The following is a 19,697-nucleotide window of genomic DNA, read 5'->3' on the forward strand; positions in this document are numbered from 1 at the left end:
CATGGAAATGGGCACTGTTCCCTTTAATTTTAAATAGATTATTTTCTGACGGCCCAGTACTGTATGTTCTTTTTTCAGGTTCATCTGTACGCAGAGGACTCCCTGAACCCTTTTACCACCTCCGCAAGTATATGTAGGTGGCACACAGATGCTCCAGGGTTGGATGCACCTTAGTGTGTGTAGACCGCCCGGTGTGTCGATAGGTCCTGACGAAAACCTGTGACTACACTCAAAGGTTGAAACATGTAGACCATCAATTTTTGGATAATACTTTAGGTCAAATCAAACCTACATTAGTATTACAACTCACCACTTTTTTAATTGTGATCCTGCTGCTCCATATTAAATTCTTTAGGGAGTACAGTAGGATTACTTTTAACTTTATTTCACTCACTCACACACGTCACTTACACGTACTGACATAATAACAAACCTGCTCCACTGTAATCAGGCGTTGAAGCACACCCGGGTGGTATTCGGCTGCCCGGGTGGACCCCGATGATGAAGCACGTCACCAACTAGGTTGGTGAGTGAGGGGTTTCATAAAAAAGAAATATTTTCTCTTTTTACTTCTCTGTGAACTCTCTAACAGATAGAAGGTTTTTACCTTCTTTCATTTAAGGATACCCCCTTCTTTGTTTATTTTGTATACCTTAGGGGACTGGGAGTACCCCTTACAACTTAGTTGTGAAATCCCTTTCTCTCTCTTTTGTTATATTGTATTCAGGCAGCGCACAGCTGTGAGAGATTACTCATTTATTCAGACACGGCTTAGGATGGGGGAAAACCCAGGACTCTTTCTCCACAGAGGATGTTGATGCCATTCTGGCAGAATCTTCTTTGTTTGCTGATATCTACATCTCGCAGACAATCTCCCAGACCACTGACTGGGATTCACTCTCAGAAAGTAAGAGGAACAGAATCAGAACTATTTTACATAGCACAATTCTGACAATATCTAAGAACGAATATGGCACCCAAAGGTCTCCTAGTTACTAACGCTCCACGAATTTTTCTAGATGACCCAGCTTTTAGAAGGGATTGAGCCCAGATAGCGTGGCACTGCACGCGAGACTGGATAGTGCTGATAGTAAAAACCGCCAGAAGACTATCAGACGCCATGCTTATCGAAATACAGCTCACTGAGACACATCAAAACCACCATCACCGGCTATAAGAAAAAACTAGAAGAAATTAACAAAGAACTTAATGAATACAAAGAAAACCTGACACAACAAAAGATCCAGAAATTCCAAAAAGATCTTAAACGGTTTTCATTTGTTAAAACTTATCCCTACTCAGACCCAGACTTCATACCCCCCCCAGGACTGACAGGAATTGAGATCAGTCTAGTAATGACTCATCCGATAGCAGTAACTCCAGTACGAACAGTGGGAGGTACAGAAACAAGGGCAGATCAAGACCATTCAGTGGCTGGCCCACCATTAATCCACCAATGATGGGGGGACCACCCGGCATTTTCAATCCTATGTACGGTTGGCAACCACCTTTCATGCAACCCTCTTTCCCACAAAACATGTTCAGGCCGCCTTTTTTAGGGAGAGGCAGGAGGGGAAGAGGACAAAGGAAGCCGCAAAATCAACATCAGGTCCATTGGGAAGAAGAGGAGGGGGCAGTGGGACACAACACAAGGAGCAAGACAAAAGAACCCCAGGCAGGGACAAGCAGCAACAGAGCCTAGTCACAAATCTGTCGAAAAAAGAGCTCACATCGGCAGAAAAACAAGTTTTGGAAAAGGGACTGGGCTTTGTCCCGACACCTAAACTAGATAAGTTCAATCTACACTGTGAACTAGCCACTTTCTTCTGTAAACTAAGACTAAAGGCGTTCTTTGCAAATAAAAGTAATGACACATCAAATGTTGAAACTGAGACAGGACTATCACTCAAATCTAGTTTTACACCACCACCACAAATGGTCCCTGGTGAAATAAGCACCTTTGAACAAGCGGTCTTCAATGAAATCGAGAGACTACCAGACAAGAAGCCGTTTTTCAATCTCAACAAAGATTGTAAAATTGCCCTAGAGGGTCTTAAGAACTGTGAGGACATCGTAATAAAACAAGCTGATAAGGGTGGAGGGGTGGTTATACTGGATAAAGCAATGTATTGAGCAGAATGTCTGAGACTGTTATCTGATAGGAGAAATTACCTCCCACTCCCCTCTGATCCATCTTTTGACCTAAAATGTGACATCAGTTCATTGGTTAATGTAGCAGCCTGTAACAATGAGATCTCCAAAATGGAGGCAGATTACTTGACCGCTACGGAAGGCAAAATTCCGTACTTTTACATCCTCCCCAAAATGCACAAAGATAAGTTTCCACCACCAGGGAGGCCCATTGTTTCTGGGATTGGTTCACTCCCGGAGCCATTATCACGATTTTGTGACTTCTTTTTTAAGACTATGGTCCAACAATCGGAAACATATCTCCAGGACACCAAAAGTCTTTTGTCATTACTCAAAACAATCCAGGTTGACGAACACACCATCCTCGTCAGCCTGGATATTGAAAGCCTTTACACCAGCATCCCTCAGGATGCGACTCTAAACGTGCTTGAGCAGTCACTCGATAACTCAGATTGGTCCCATAGAAGCCCTAAGGGGTTCATCATCGATTGCGCCACCCTAGCCCTGAAACTGATTTTTTTTTTAGTTCGAGGGTACCCTGTATTTACAAACGGGTGGAACTTCTATGGGTAGTACCTTCGCCCCGAGTGTGGCAGGACTCTATGTCTATGACTTTAAGAAATTCATCCTGACCACATCCAACCCCTTCTCTAGTAACATAACACTATGGCGCAGGTACATTGATGATGTACTCCTAATATGGAATGGACCTCAGAATGTTCTAAATGAATTTTTCTTATGGATAAATACATGTGATGACCATCTTCGATTTACTCACTGCAGTGACACCCAGTCCTTAGTCTTTCTGGACGTTGTGATCACCATAGAGAACGGGGCTCTTGAAACCCGCACACACTACAAACCGACTGCGAAAAACAATCTACTTAGGTTTGATAGCTTCCATCCCAGGGCCCTCAGGGAAAACCTCCCCTTCGGACAATATCTCAGAATTAGGAGAATTGTAGCAAGTGCTCTGACTTCCGTTCCCAAGCTAATGACCAGTCACTCAAATTGTCAGACAAAGGATATCCCGAAAAGATATTAGCAACTTGCAAAAAACGGACTGCCAATCAGAACCGTGAGGCACTGTTGGAACCCAATCTGAAACAAGTGACGGACACGCCTCTTACGTGCGTCACCACATACAGTACTATCTCTAACCAGGTCACAAGGACAATTAACAAACACTGGAACATCTTGAATACAGGCAATCTAAAATGGGATAAACCCTTGATCTCTTTTAAGAGAGCAAGGAGTATTAAGGATGTATTGGTACACACCAGACCAAAACAACCAGAAATACCAACAAGATGTACTGTCCTTAATTCATGGGGACTACCTAACATTACAGGTCACTTTCCATGCGGTGACTGTAGCGTGTGCCACCTCACCACAGCCACGAAAACACTATCCCTAGAACCTGGCAGAGAATGGTCACAAAGAAAACACACAAACTGTAATACCACCAATGCAGTATATTTAATTACCTGCCCGTGTAAACTTCGTTACATAGGGATGACAACAAGGAAAGTGAAGCAGAGAATCTGTGAGCACAGGAGCACTATTAGATGCAAAAAACAAACTACACGTCTAACAGACACTTTCTTCAACACCATCATACACCTAACGACATGCGTTGGACGATAATTGAAACTGTGACTGGTACCAACACACAGAAATATCTGTATGAGAAAGAACAACACTGGATACACAGATTGTCCACCCACAAACATGGTATGAACGATTGCATACCCTGGAACTCTGTGCAGAACAAGTAACCTCAATGTGCCATGTAATTTTAGTTGAACTACTGTTTTCCTTTTTGGAGCATTCCTCCTACGTGTGGAATGTCCTATTCCATGTAAAAAAAAATATATTTTTTAACAATCACTCTTAACTCCTTTTTATCGTCTCACCTTTGACTAGCCATTCACCGGTAAAACCGACCTGTCCCTTTAAGAATTGTCTCCTCACTCCAGGCCACGCCCACTAGTCATGTGACGTTTAACCAGGAAGTGAGGAGTATTTAGTTAAAGCTTTGCAGCACACTCAGTAACATCCGGGCGCCTGGGGGAAGTACCGCAGGTTTGTGGCAGGTAGTCGGTGAGCTGAGGTAAGAGTGTGGAGGGAAGAGCTGGTGGCCATACACATGTGAGGCACTTAGAGTTGAGTGTTTGGACCAGTTCCGCCCGCGTTTTGTGTTTTTTGTCCAACAGTAACACAGCACCGTCTGCCTCCCTTATGAGCCCATGATACGATTCGATTAAGAATCGCGAGTGAATTTTTATAGTCTTTTCCTCATTTTCACCGTGTTCTGTTTTTAAATAATTTCCTTAGCGCACGCATGTCACAAATAGAGTTGTTTTCACGTGCGTCTGGCCGCTCTGTAGAATTATACATCAAGTATGCTCACCATTGCTGTGTCAAATCAAACCTACATTAGTATTACACCTCACCACTTTTTTAATTGTGATCCTGCTGCTCCATATTAAATTCTTTAGGGAGTACAGTAGGATTACTTTTTACTTTATTTCACTCACTCACACACGTCACTTACACGTACTGACATAATAACAAAACCTACTCTGCTGTAATCAGGCGTTGAAGCACACCCGGGTGATATTCGGCTGCCCGGGTGGACCCCAAGGATGAAGCACGTCACCAACTAGGTTGGTGAGTGAGGGGTTTCATAAAAAAGAAATAATTTCTCTTTTTACTTCTCTGTGAACTCTCTAACAGATAGAAGGTTTTTACCTATTTCATTTAAGGATACCCCCTTTGTTTATTTTTTATTATTTAGTTTTCACAAGTGCCAGTACAGTGTACTCTTACTCCTTCCAAATCAGTTGAAACCTACATTAACTTTGCCATAAAGTCCACTACCCTGCCGCTATTTCATTAGAACAAATCATTACTGCAATGAGCAAAGACCTGTTAATACTAAAAGATATTATTGCAAATCAATCCTGGAAACACACTCGACCGGTCACACGTGTCAGCGAATATCAGTTCAAAAATTACGAAAGATGAACTGTCCGTTACTCAGGAAGGCTTTGTCTTATGAGGTTTGAGAATTGTCATACCGGAAAGCCTGTGACAACAAGTAGTTGTAGTGGCCCATGAAGGACATTGTGGAATTGTTGCCACTAATCAAGCTCTCCGAGACAGAGTTTGGTTTCCTCGCCTTGACAAGAGCACTGAAGGCCTATCATTTGTGCAATTGAGGAAATATGAATTTTTATGGTCAATTGTGTCCCCTATCTTAGACCCCAACGGCTCCATGTACATGCTACAAGTACATGTATGTTCCCTCCAGTTCCAGCTATGAAGACGCAAATACATGTGCGTCCAACGTTAACATGTCCTCTTTCATATCTGCCATGAATGGGCCAGATATTCCATTCCTAAGTATGATTGGCCACCGACTTTATATGGTACACTTTTCACGTTTTACAGTTCAGGCGAGTAGGCCCTGAATTCTGCCATCGAGCCTTTTCTTGCTTCTGCCTCTGAATGCTCCAGCCTGGACCTGCATCTGTATCCATGAACTTTGTCCTACTCCCTGCGCGGCTAACGGTGCCTGACGCGGCCTGTTGCCTGCCAAAAACTGTATTTCACCTTCAAGTTATCTGCTCCGTTCCTCATCCAATGCATTCCTGTCTAAGTAGCTTAGGTAAACATCCCTCTAGCTGCAGAGCAAAGGGCCCGGCCTTGCTGTCTTTATGCAAGTAATTCATGACTCTCGTTACCATGGTAGGCCCATGCCCCCTCGCATCTCATGTAGACACTTAGACGCTTGTACACGCACTAACAGTCAGTATAGAATAGGATTTGTCCGCGAAGACCTTTCCTTCTAGATAATATAGTTCCTTAAACACAAGATATTAGATATGATTTAGGACTAGGTTGTCCTGACACCCCAGACTTCTGTCTCCACATGTAGGGCTAAATGTCAAGTTCCCTTCACCCTTTAGTTACACGTCAATCACACGTCATGCGGCTGCGCGCGCATCATCGGCCATATATTTTCGCTGACTTTGCAGGATTCTCTTATGGATCCACCCATTTGTGTCATCATCATAATGACGTTTTTAGTATACGCCTCTATGCACGCCTACCATTACGCCTTTTCATTACGTATGTGTATTCTTATCAGCTGTTACGCCTCCTGCATCTGTCTTAATGTAATGCATTTCTTATATATATTATTACTTGTCAATAATCTATTGCTGATCCCTTCCTGAACCTTCGTGGTGACGGAACTAGATTGCCTGGTTCGAACCATCATTCCTTTGTAAGGAATAAATACCCTATTATACCCTTGAATACCACGGATTCTGCCTCTTATTTTTACTGAGTTATTCATATTGTATTTTACCGCATAAAAAATAGTACAGGTAATTAAATATTTACCACATAATTGGCGCCCGAACAGGGACACCTCTCACACCCCACGCGCCGGAGGTGCGTTGCAGACCCGGTCTCCTGCCACAGCCGGACGGACAATTACGCGTACCCGCAGGATTTCCTGTATCTCCCTCAGGCCAACGGGGGCGACTGAGGCTGCGATCAACACCCAGACGAGGCGGTGAGGAGTGCGGAGAATCCCGACCAGAGCCTAGCTGAGAGAGCAAGATCCGAGGTATACAGAGGCCCACCAGATTCCGAAGTTCTGAAGTACCTAAGTCACGAGTCGAGTCCAGTCCAGTTTGGTCTAGTCCAGTCCAGACTTCCGAGGCCTTCCGTTCCGTGCTTCCCGGTGAGTACCGTTGCTGGGGACGCATCTAGACGTGCACATTAGTTTGTGCCGGTCAAGACGGGTCTGGGTACACAGACCTGGTCTGCACTGTTTTAGCAGTGTATCTGTACTGTTTAGCAGTACATACAGTATATTTAGTATTATGCAGTTAACTAGTTTTATTATAATTATTATTGTTCGTTCTAAAATGTTTTGATATGTTTTAAATGTCGTGGTATGAGTGATTGTTCGATCTTCATTATTGTGTTTATTGTAATTATTGTGTTCAAAAACCGAGTAAGAATTAAGTAACAAAGTTCAAGATGCCGTTATTTTCAAAATTAAGACAGATAAAAACTAGAAAAGGGATACTCGAGGAAGCTGTTCCTATCCCACCTAGGGACACTCCAGGGTACTTTATGTACCATAAACATGGCCTAGATGCCGTATTATATCTTGATCTATGGGTGGACTACACCAAGGATTTGGCAGAGAGTCAGAGATGGCCCGCTGCTGGAACATGGGATGCAGATTGCATCATGAGAATAGAAGAAGCGTTATGGAAAAAGAAAGCCAGACAGTCACAGAAAGATGCCATTGAGCTATGGCGTAAAGAATCGCATAGGCGCACAGAAAAAGCGCTCAGAAAGGAAGAGAAAAGTAGGTCAGATTCAGAAAAAGCCCGAGAAAACATTAATTGACGAAGGCACCCGAATAAAAACAGAACAAGTAGACAGACAACGAAACACTCTTATGAATGGTATGTATCCTCTTCTGGCCGAGGGTTTGCCTAAGGCCACTTTGGAGGTACCAGAAGATCTGCCACCTCCGTTACTCCCGATTAAAGTACATCCCAAGACCGCAAAAGACATTTTCCTTTCTTCCTATTTAGACGATGCAGCCCCCGAATATGCTAATGGTGTGCATCAACGCACACCACCCGTTAACGACACTCAACCCCAAAATCAGCTGCCCTCAACTCCGCAACAACAAACTCCCCCTCACATTCCAACAGTTTCATCTGTTTCTACCACTTTTCCTACATCTACCGTCTCTACCTCACATTCAACGAATCCTTTCGCGCCTAGCACCTCAGAAGGTGCAACAGGAGGTGCGACAGCGATTTTTTCCACGCCACCGCAAGGAAATAAATTGTCCTTTAGAGATTTAGCCTATCAACATACACCTCAAACAGTAAGATCCGGTATGTTTAAGGAACATCTTGTGGATTGTAGATATGATCCAGTGCCCGGTAAAAATGACAGAATGTTGCTGTCATCACTACGTATACGACGAGCGTCCACATATTTAATGACACTACCAGGAATGGTTGCTCATCTGGACAATATATATCACTTTGTCCAATCAGGGCAAGGCCCTGAAAGTATTGACAAAGCCATGGAGTACCAGAAAGTAGATATACAGAAACTGCTGTTAAGCTTCCTCATAAACTGCTTGATCAGAAACAGAGATAGGCCTGAGGTAGATCAGGATGAAATGCAAGTGCTTACCAGATGGGGTCAGAATATATCAGAAGGGAAACATGATAAACAGAAGTGTATAGTAGCTATGTGCCGAAAGATCAGAAAAGAAATAGAACGAATACATGAAAACAGATTAGAGGCAGACAAAACTGAATCAGAGGGAGAGGAGGAGGAAGAATCAGAAATACCCACGGGACAATTAGAAACGATAGCTTATGTAGGTAGGGGAAGATCCTGTAACAATACCAGACACTTCAATGATCCAATACGTCCGATACGTCCAGAATGTAGCAGACATTTTCAAGCCCCTATGTTAAATGCAAGGTCCCCTGAACACCTATTCCAGACTGCGGATAAATTACTCCGAGACCGAAGGGGGTATCATATGCTCGATTCTATGGATGAACAAGAATTAGCCAGGTCAGCCGTACAATGGGCTGACAGTTCTGAAAAATATAGTGATGATGCGCTAGCACACACGTTTCTGAATCTTACCCCAGACGAACAGCGTTTAGCTGGTATATACATGATACAACACCTCCTTATATTGTATAGAAGCCAACACTCCGATCCTGGTCCCCTACCTGATATACTGACAGAATTACTCACGAATAAATGGAGAGGTTCAGGTACTGATTTAATTAAAGAAATTCTAGAATATCGATACCAGTACATTGTCTTCGTATGCCCAGAACATGTTTCAGTTCCCACCGTGGAAAGAAAAACGTATCATATAGACAGACAGAACCCATTACGCGAAGTACACCCAGTCAGAAATGATGACAATACGTTTAGACGCGTGTTTGTGTACACGCCCATAACCAAAATAGAACTATTGGAAATGAAAAAATTAGTGCCTAGCCATGACAAAGATCCAGCAGGTTTTCACCGTGAATTAAAAGACATGTTACTCATGGGTGATTATACCTATCCTGACATTATGAAAATATTGAAAGTATTACTGCCTGCCGGTATTTATGAGAAACTCAAGGAAAAAGAATGGGAGGTGGGAGACCAAAAGATTGATTGGACCGCATTAGAAAATGAAGAAAATAACCGAACTGCAGGCGTAGGGCTTGGGGACAAAACAAAAGCATTGCCAGGTCTATTAGTACAAGTACTGCCACGTTTATTAACTACGAAAAAGGAAGATTGGGGAGCAATCTCAGCCTGTAAACAGAAACCCGATGAAGACACTAGTGATTTTTATTCCCGATTTGAAAAATGCTTTGGTATAAATAGCGGCCTGAAAGCAAATAGTGAGTCATATCCACATCTTTTTGTAACAAAACTAGTCGAGAATTCCCTGCCGCAGGTTAAAAACAGAGTATTGAAAGTTGAGAGCACTTGGCAAGCTAACACTCCTTCACAAATGTTACAAATGTTACAGTATCACCAGAATAGAATTAGAGAAGAACAAGAACACGAAACAAGGCGTATGAAAGACACGAAAATGAAAATGCTTGTCGCCCAGTCAGTTCCAGCTGACGGTCATAAAAAGGGTACGGCCAGTAATTCAGCAGTTCCCGTTAAAGGGACATGCAACTATTGTAAACAGCCAGGTCATCATGTAAACGATTGTGCAGTTCTGAAACATAATATCGCTACGGGTAAAACTAAGGAGAGACCACGTCCGCCTAGACAGGATCAGATCCAACAACAAGTACCTCAGAATATACAGCCTATGCAAGCTGCACAACAGACCGTACCACAACAACAGCCACAGCCTATTGTTGCAACACAGAACACGACACAACAGATGTACCAGTATGCACAAAATGACTATCCAGAGTATCAGCGATACACATGAAATAGCCTAGAGAGGGAAGTTGGCTTACCCCTTATTGAGGTCCCTGTAGATCAAGAGGGTCCTTATGTACAGAGTCAAGTATTAGGGAAAAACAGAAAGTTTTTACTCGACACAGGGGCGAGCAGAACAACTATAAGTCACGACGAAGTCCCAGGGGCACCCCTCTCAGGCTCACAGAATATTTCCCTTGGTTTTTCAGGAAAGCCCACTATTAACGAAGTATCGCAACCGCTTGCATTTACAGTTGGTCCATTAACACGGACTACAGATCTATTGCTTACGAAATCATGTCCAGAAAACTTGTTAGGTATAAAAACATTGAAAGCTCTAGGAGCTATAATATGTTGTTCTCCGGACGGAGTACGACTATTTTTGCGTGACTTTAAAGGTCACTACGTGTCTAGAGACATGGATCACCGGTTACAGAATCTACCTGCCCATTTATGGGCACAAGGCCCCACTGATGTAGGTTGTATGCACATTACACCATATCGAGTCACACTCAAAGCAGGAGTGGTATTACCACGAATGCGACAATACAAATTACCTCCAGATGCTGTAGTGGCTTTACTGCAAATCATTGACGAGCTCATCTCACAAGGAGTGGTTGTAGAAACCGACTCCAATATATGTAATTCTCCGGTTATTCCGATTCTTAAACGAACTGATCCAAAAGCACCCCCAGTATATCGATTAGTTATTGATCTGCGAGAATTAAACAAATGCATTGTACCACAATACCCCGTGGTCCCAGATATCTCTTCCTTACTGACAGCTATTGATTCAGAGGCAACGTTCTTTACTGTAATTGACCTCAAGAACGCCTTCTTCAGCGTCCCAATCGATCCGGAAAGCCAATATTTGTTCGGATTCAGTTTAAGTGGACGAAGTTTTAAATTCGCACGCGCACCTCAAGGATTTACAGAAAGTCCTAGCATCTACAGCCAAGCACTGAAGAGACAACTTGACAGTATCCACATGCCTGTTAACACTGCACTGCTTCAGTATGTCGATGATCTGCTGATCACCGCCCGAAGCGAATCCGAATGTGAAAAAGCATCACTGACGGTTTTACATTTCTTAGCCGACAAGGGGCACAAGGTGTCCCCTTCAAAGCTGCAATTTTGTGCCCAGCAAGTTGTGTACCTAGGGCACTTGCTGTCCAAATGGGGGAGACAGCTCACACCTGATCGTATCCAGTTAATTGTAAACATGCCACCACCCAAGACACAAAAGGAGGTACGGGCCTTCATAGGCCTCACTTCGTACTGCAGGCAGTGGATCCCCCAATATGCATTTTTTGCTAAACCACTCATTCAGTTGACAACCCAGGAGGCAGCGACATAGACTGTCCTCCCTTGGACTCCAGAACATACACAAGCTTTTGAAGATTTAAAGAAAGCTTTATGCCAAGCACCTGTTTTAGCGACACCATGTTACAGTAAGCCTTTTACACTCTTTGTTACAGAACGTGAAGGTACTGCTTTGTCAGTACTCACGCAGGAACAAGCAGGATCACACAAGCCATGCGCTTACTTTTCTAGCACATTAGATCCCGTAGCTCAGGCTCTTCCTGCGTGCCTGAAATCAGTCGCAGCAACAGCTCTAGCGATTAGACAAAGCGATTCCATAGTATTAGGACATCAATTGACAGTACAGGTACCACACGCAGTAGAGGTTCTCTTGAACCGGACACAGACACAACACTTGACTATAGCACGACTGACTGGTTACGAATTGACATTGTTTCAGCCCCACATAGAAATCAGACGTTGTAGTACATTAAATCCTGCCACACTTTTGCCTTTAAGTGGAACAGACCCACTGGCACATGATTGTATTGAAGTCATTACTATTACGACGAAACCCAGACAAGACTTGACAGATGTCCCATTACCAGATCCAGACCTGACACTTTATGTAGATGGTTCATGTATGAGAACAAGTACAGGAAAGTTAGTGGCCGCCTATGCAGTCACGACAGACACCGAAGTCATTGAAACAAATTGTATTGACACATTATCAGCTCAAGCAGCAGAGCTTATCGCTCTAACACAAGCCTGTATTCAAGCCAAAAATAAGAAAGTCAACATATACACAGATTCACGTTATGCATTCGGAGTCGTTCACGACTTCGGAGTCCTTTGGCGAGAGAGAGGTTATTGAACTTCTCACGGTGCCAACATTCAACACGGTCCCCTCATTCAAGCTCTATTAGATGCAATACATCTACCTACTTCAATATCTATCATGAAGTGTAAAGCCCATACGAAAGTCACCGATATTATTTCTCAGGGTAACGACCTAGCTGACAGAACAGCTAAACAGACTGCACAGAATCAGACTCATGCAACTGACTTGACAAAGACAATAGTTCCGACGCCGACACACTGCATGACAGTTAAGGATCCCGCCCTTGATGTAATTGACATACAGACACATGCCACACCAGAGGAAATAAAGAAATAGACCGAATTAGGAGGGATCCAGACAGATCAGGGATGGATGACGAAGGGAAAATCTATATGGTTTCTCCCCGACTCAATGGTTCAAGTTATCATTAACACAATACATAGTCCAGCACATCTAGGAGAAAAAGCCATGTTAGACAGTATTCAACACATTTGGTTCAACAAACACTTACGAGCTGCAGCCAAACAGAAAGTCCGAACCTGTATGATTTGTTGTCAGTTCAATCCAGGTAAAGGAGTACCTGTAGAGCAGGGTGGATTTCAACTTCCCGATCACCCTTTTGAAGTCCTCCAGATGGATTATATCCAGATGGAACGATGTCGAGGATTCAAATATGTCCTCGTAGTTGTATGCGCTCTCTCCCGTTGGACAGAGGCGTATCCCGTCTCAGATTACACTGCCCCGACTACTGCCAAACAATTAGTTCGTGAATTCTTCCCACGGTATGGTTTGCCTCGTATCGTGTACTCAGATAATGGCCAGCCGTTCTCATCCGAGTTAATGAAACACGTTTCACTTCTGTTAGGCTATCAATGGAAATTCCACTGTGTCCGACATCCCGAGGCAGCAGGTCTCGTGGAACGCCATAATCAAACTCTGAAAATTAGACTGTCCAAAATCTGTAGAGAAAAAGGTGTCGACTGGATAGTAGCCTTACCGGTTGCACTATTTTACATGAGAATGGTAGCACATTCTCGCACAGGGCTATCCCCGTACGAGGTGGTCTTCGGTAGGCCACCAAATATGTGGGGGACGCCTATACCTCGTAAGATCACTGATGTTGATTGTAATATGCTGACAGATTACCTGGCTTCCTTGATGTCTGCACTACAATCTTGTCGTTCACAGGTAGCTGCAGCTTTTCCCCGATAACACTGAGGTGAAGCCCCATGACGTGGTTCCTGGGGACCTAGTGCTTGTAAGGAACTTCGACAGGAGGAGTCCATTGGAGCCTCGCTGGCAACAACCGAAACTCGTTTTACTGACCACGAGGACAGCCGTGAAGATTGAGGGTCGCAAAGGGTGGTTACACTCGAGTCATATCAAGAAATTTCATGGACTACCATCGGATTTAAACGTCCAGCCCTGCATTCCCTCACAGACTGACTCAAAACTCCCCCTGGTTGAAAAGACAGAAAAAGAGAACTATAAACTGAAACTAAGGTCTAGCAAGTCAGACAATTCGATTGTTTAAGTCCTCTCCAAGGTGAATCGGTTGAATTAAGTCTTTGACATGTATCCTCTAGACCGAATGAGAGAGAAAAATAGACAGAAGCAGCTCAAGAAACATGCATACTGTAAATCACTTCATAGTCACTGTATAGTGACATTGTTGATTATGTTTTTTCTAAGTCTTATTATTATTACTGCAAGTATACTGTTACACATGTACTATCCTATTTTCAAGCGTGCTTACAATGTTACTGCCGAACATTCTTTTAGTGAACTACCTCCACATGAGTTGTCCTATAGATTTGCGCTGCGCAACAACACATTCATTAGTATGTTACATCATTCCCATCAGACCAGCAACGCTACAAATTGTTGGATATGTGGCCGACTCCCTCCTTATCAGAAATACAAAGGAGTTCTGCCTCTCTTTCCATATCCGTTCACACACAATGGTTCCTGTGGAGCATGGTTTAGTTTGATTAATTCCTTAGATTCAAACACTGTAGTTTACCAAAGCAACTGGGTATGGGGAAACCTGAACTTAGTTTTGCTTAAAGCCTGTTATCCTAACAAGGAGGGACTTCCCAAAAGAACAGGAACTGATCTAGAAAATGAAGTATATGGATTAGGTAATTTTACACTTAACCTCATGATTCTAAATGTTGAATCTGACGCTACACTAGTCTTGCCTGCTATGTCAGTATTACCAGTCAAAGGTGAATTCTGTGTAAGAAAGAATGGTTCAGTACACCTGGGTCATAGTAAATGTACTACTGTGATCGAATTCAGTGATAAAGGCAAGTCTACATTTAGAGCTTCCCGTCATTCCTACTTCATCTGTGGTCACACCGCATATATACGTCTACCTCCAGACTGGGATGGTACCTGTTACATTGCATTCCTTCTGCCACCTGTTTTCCTAGCCCCTCCTGATTATCATAGAAATACCAATCTAGTACACCATAGGCCCCAGAGAGATATCCCGATTGTTGACTACACCGAAACAGCATGGGAACAATATACAGACTTTAATAAAGGTCTCTTTCCTTACATAGGTGTTGTCTCAAACAGTAAACTGATACGCAGATTAACTAGAACCCTTGAAGCAGTAGTGAATGAAACTACCTCTGCCCTAGGCAACTTAACAGAGGAGCAGTCTGCGATGCGGATTGTTGTTCTTCAAAATCGTCTTGTCCTTGACGTCCTCCTAGCAGATAGGGGCGGAGCTTGTAGGGTCATCGGATCAAGTTGCTGTGTTTTCATCCCAGAAAACGCGCCATCCGTATATAAAGCCATAACTCGTCTTCACAAGATTGCAAATCAGATACATCAGAATGCAGGCACCTGGACATGGTCCGGTTGGTTCTGGAGCGTGTTGTCAGCCTGGGGATGGAAAGTCCTATCCTTCCTAGGTATTGGCCTTCTCATAGTATTTAGTTGTTGCCTATGTCTACAATGTGGACCAGCGATTTGCGGCCTGTGTGCCACATCGTGTATTCCACGTTCAAGTTTTCATTCAAGATCCCGGAAGAAGAAAGAAGAACAAATGATGTTACATGAACAGATTGATGGATTCCTGAAGATCGATATTTCATGAGGGTCCGTAGGGGACAAGGAGGGAATGAGGAAATATGAATTTTTATGGTCAATTGTGTCCCCTATCTTAGACCCCAACGGCTCCATGTACATGCTACAAGTACATGTATGTTCCCTCCAGTTCCAGCTATGAAGACGCAAATACATGTGCGTCCAACGTTAACATGTCCTCTTTCATATCTGCCATGAATGGGCCAGATATTCCATTCCTAAGTATGATTGGCCACCGACTTTATATGGTACACTTTTCACGTTTTACAGTTCAGGCGAGTAGGCCCTGAATTCTGCCATCGAGCCTTTTCTTGCTTCTGCCTCTGAATGCTCCAGCCTGGACCTGCATCTGTATCCATGAACTTTGTCCTACTCCCTGCGCGGCTAACGGTGCCTGACGCGGCCTGTTGCCTGCCAAAAACTGTATTTCACCTTCAAGTTATCTGCTCCGTTCCTCATCCAATGCATTCCTGTCTAAGTAGCTTAGGTAAACATCCCTCTAGCTGCAGAGCAAAGGGCCCGGCCTTGCTGTCTTTATGCAAGTAATTCATGACTCTCGTTACCATGGTAGGCCCATGCCCCCTCGCATCTCATGTAGACACTTAGACGCTTGTACACGCACTAACAGTCAGTATAGAATAGGATTTGTCCGCGAAGACCTTTCCTTCTAGATAATATAGTTCCTTAAACACAAGATATTAGATATGATTTAGGACTAGGTTGTCCTGACACCCCAGACTTCTGTCTCCACATGTAGGGCTAAATGTCAAGTTCCCTTCACCCTTTAGTTACACGTCAATCACACGTCATGCGGCTGCGCGCGCATCTCTGCCATATATTTTCGCTGACTTTGCAGGATTCTCTTATGGATCCACCCATTTGTGTCATCATCATAATGACGTTTTTAGTATACGCCTCTATGCACGCCTACCATTACGCCTTTTCATTACGTATGTGTATTCTTATCAGCTGTTACGCCTCCTGCATCTGTCTTAATGTAATGCATTTCTTATATATATTATTACTTGTCAATAATCTATTGCTGATCCCTTCCTGAACCTTCGTGGTGACGGAACTAGATTGCCTGGTTCGAACCATCATTCCTTTGTAAGGAATAAATACCCTATTATACCCTCGAATACCACGGATTCTGCCTCTTATTTTTACTGAGTTATTCATATTGTATTTTACCGCATAAAAAATAGTACAGGTAATTAAATATTTACCACACAATTGCTTATCTCCCAAAACCACACACCATACCTTGAACATGTCTGATTTACCAAAATGTGTATGGGAGACAATTGCGGTTTATTTCTTTTGTCCTCTCGACAATGGACATCGCCTGATGGTGGTTATCAATGAACATTCCTGTTTTCCATTTGTAGAAGTTCACTCAAGAGTCATCAACAGGTTAGAAGGCATTTTTGCACATGGGGGGTTGCTTCAATTCTAAAGTCTGACAATGGCCCACCGTTCAACAGTCGAAAAGTCAGACTTTCTTCATCATCTCAATGGGAAGCATTAGTAAAAGTACACATCCTCGGCCACAAGTAAATGGTGTTGTTGAACACCTTATAAGCACACTTAAGACTGACTAGTGTGCTAATTTGGAGAAGCTTGATCTGAAGTCCGCTCTCCATGCTGCTCTTCGAGCTTACTGTCAACTCCTCATTCAGCAACAGGTGAAAGTCCTGCAACCCTGGTGTTCAGTGTCTTAGTGATGACTGGGCCTTTTTGGTTCCTGATGGATTCCATAGAACTGTGACGTAAGTGTTGGGGTATTGTGAATAGAGTTCATGTTTAGAATGTTAAGTTCGCAGTTACACACAGCAATAAATAAGTTTAAGACCAAGCTCCGTTTGTGGCATAATCATTTACGAGTACTCAGCCTGGGCCTACAAGCCGACGAATGGATCAAGAATAAGCAATCACCATTATTAAACATCGAGAGTGAGTGACATTTCTCGGATGATGAGGCGAGTGCTGCTAAGAGCGGGATCTCGAGGCAGCGAATCAGAAACAGTATTAGCTCGGTTCAGAAAACAGACTGTGGTTTGGAACTGGGCGATGGAGTGCATGCCCTTGGGGTGAGTGGATGTAGGTGGAATTTAGACTGTATATAGCGGAATGTGAAAGAAAGTGGTAGCTTACAACTTGGGAAGCTGGAGGGAGCACTGGAAGGAGAAGGACATCAACATCATTTAGAACAAGGTTCAAATCATGGCGTCAGCTCCCTATTTTGTGATTCTGAGCGAAACACAATCTGCACGTGCTTAAAAAAGGAAGATTACTGGTGCTCATGTACAGCGCTCCAATACCTTCGGGTCAGGTCCACGTTACATAAACCTGCACAAGAAAAGTGTACATAAACTACACTTGGAGCACCAAACTCATTACGACCATCTTTCTCACACTATAGCAAGCACTATAGCAAGCACAAGACTGTCTGAATAGAAAAGGCGGAGATTTGGATTTCTTAATAAATGCCAAATATACTTTATAGGAAGCCACGCAGCTGTCTGAGGGACACGAATACAACGGTAAGAACACCGAATAAAACCACTATTCATATTTAAACAAGTAAAGCGCAGCCACGCATAACAATCAACCTCCATCCAGTCCGTGCTTTTTTGGTAACAGCCGCATGCATGCTGGAACTTGGCAGCTAAAACGTATAACAGCAAAGGACAACGCAAATGTCCAGAATGCAAAATGATGTTTGGTCACTTGGCATGGGGCGGGACGGGAAGCAGCTAGACAGAGTCCGCGTCACTCGCTTCAAATCGGATTCTTTTACCCTTTCCTAACTTGTGTCCCACCTGTGGCTCCAAACACGACCAGGGTGCGCTTAAACATCCTGACAGGACAGGTAGATGCTCCAAGTCAGCAGGCCCGGAGTGCGGCGCAGACTTTACAGCTGTGGGGGGATGGCTCTGCGCCTGAGGGTGTCCGCGTGCACTACTCACTCGCGTATGCGCCCTGCGCTCTTCAGCTTCTATAATATGCCGTTGGGGTGGGAACTACGTCACTCTCCTACGTCACGCAGGCAGCTTCTTGATTAAATAGTGGCGTGTGTCAGAATTATCGATTGTATCCTTCAGCGTAGTTTAGTAGACAGACGTTTGGAAGCACTCGAGTTTGATTATTAAAGCTTTTTATGAAATAGCTTGTAAGGGAAATTTGGTGCAAACGGGAAGACCACTGTTTTCAGTGTCGCTGCTATCGCACTGGGTATCCCATAGGCCAGGGCACCAACATGCACTAAACCTCCCCTCCAACGTTCATCTTCAGGCTGGTTAGACGGGTTTGACAACTGAGGAGTTTGGGGATTCGGCGCCCTGTGCGCCCATGTGACTGCAGGGTGTCTCCACACTGAATTGAAAAACATTGAGATTTCTTCTGCGTGATCTTTGCCAAGTTTGGATTGCTCATGTGAAAAAGTGATATGCCCTTTTTCAGCGCTAGCAATATGATTAATATAGGAATGGTTTGATCGACCCTAGAAGCATAGAGTATACAAAAAGTGATGAATGGAATGTTTCTCAGCCATTGGTAACTACTGGGGCTGCATCCCAGTTCATCGTTATCTTCAGGACACAAGTCCTGGAAAAAAAAAAGTGGGGGACTCTCCAAGTTAGGTAGCATCACAGGAAGGGACATCACAGCACGTGGCATTGCAGGAAGTGACATCACAGCACGTGACAGGTTCCTTTACCCAAGGATTGACAAACTGACTCTGCTGCCAGCCTACCACACCATGCGTAATCCTAGTATAGCACAGTGAGCTATGAAGGATGATAGGTGACTCCTACAACCAGTAAACCTCACTGTCTTATGTAACACATCCTGTACAATGATTTACAAACTTGTGTTTTTTATTGACAATATAATATGCATGTTTGATGTAAAGTGATCTGGCACCCTACATTGGGATGAATAGCGCTGTTAAATAAAAAACACTGGTATTTAAATTGTTATTTTGCACTGGGACAGAGTAACGCATTTCTCGCATTCTTACACTACATTAATATCTATTATATATGGGGGTCCGAACAGAATCAAAATCGTGCCTCTCTTATGAGCCTTTGAAGTGTTAACGAGCTGCTGCTTTTGGTTCCCTTCCTCTGCACTTACATCTAGGCGTGAGGCTACAGGCAGGTCCCAGCCTGGATACTCGGACAAAGCAGGACAAATGGGCCCACAAGTTCAGCCTTTGTTATGGCCCAGCTGGAGTAAAAAATAACAAAACCCCTCTCCCAGTCTGCACGTTGCTGTTCGG

At 43.7% G+C, this 19,697-nt stretch overlaps 1 long non-coding RNA gene across 2 annotated transcripts in view; it reads right to left on the bottom strand.

The window, feature by feature from the left end:
• Nucleotides 1-18,372, bottom strand: part of LOC146790061 (uncharacterized) — a 127,735-nt gene extending 109,363 nt beyond the window's left edge. For both annotated transcript variants that reach the window (XR_014969520.1, XR_014969519.1), the window contains exon 1: nt 18,238-18,372. This is a non-coding gene — a long non-coding RNA (uncharacterized LOC146790061). The remainder of the gene's footprint in view (nt 1-18,237) is intronic.
• Between the last annotated feature and the right edge of the window lie 1,325 nt (nt 18,373-19,697).

Source organism: Triturus cristatus, chromosome 10, assembly GCF_964204655.1.
Source record: "Triturus cristatus chromosome 10, aTriCri1.1, whole genome shotgun sequence".
Lineage (NCBI taxonomy): Eukaryota > Metazoa > Chordata > Amphibia > Caudata > Salamandridae > Triturus > Triturus cristatus.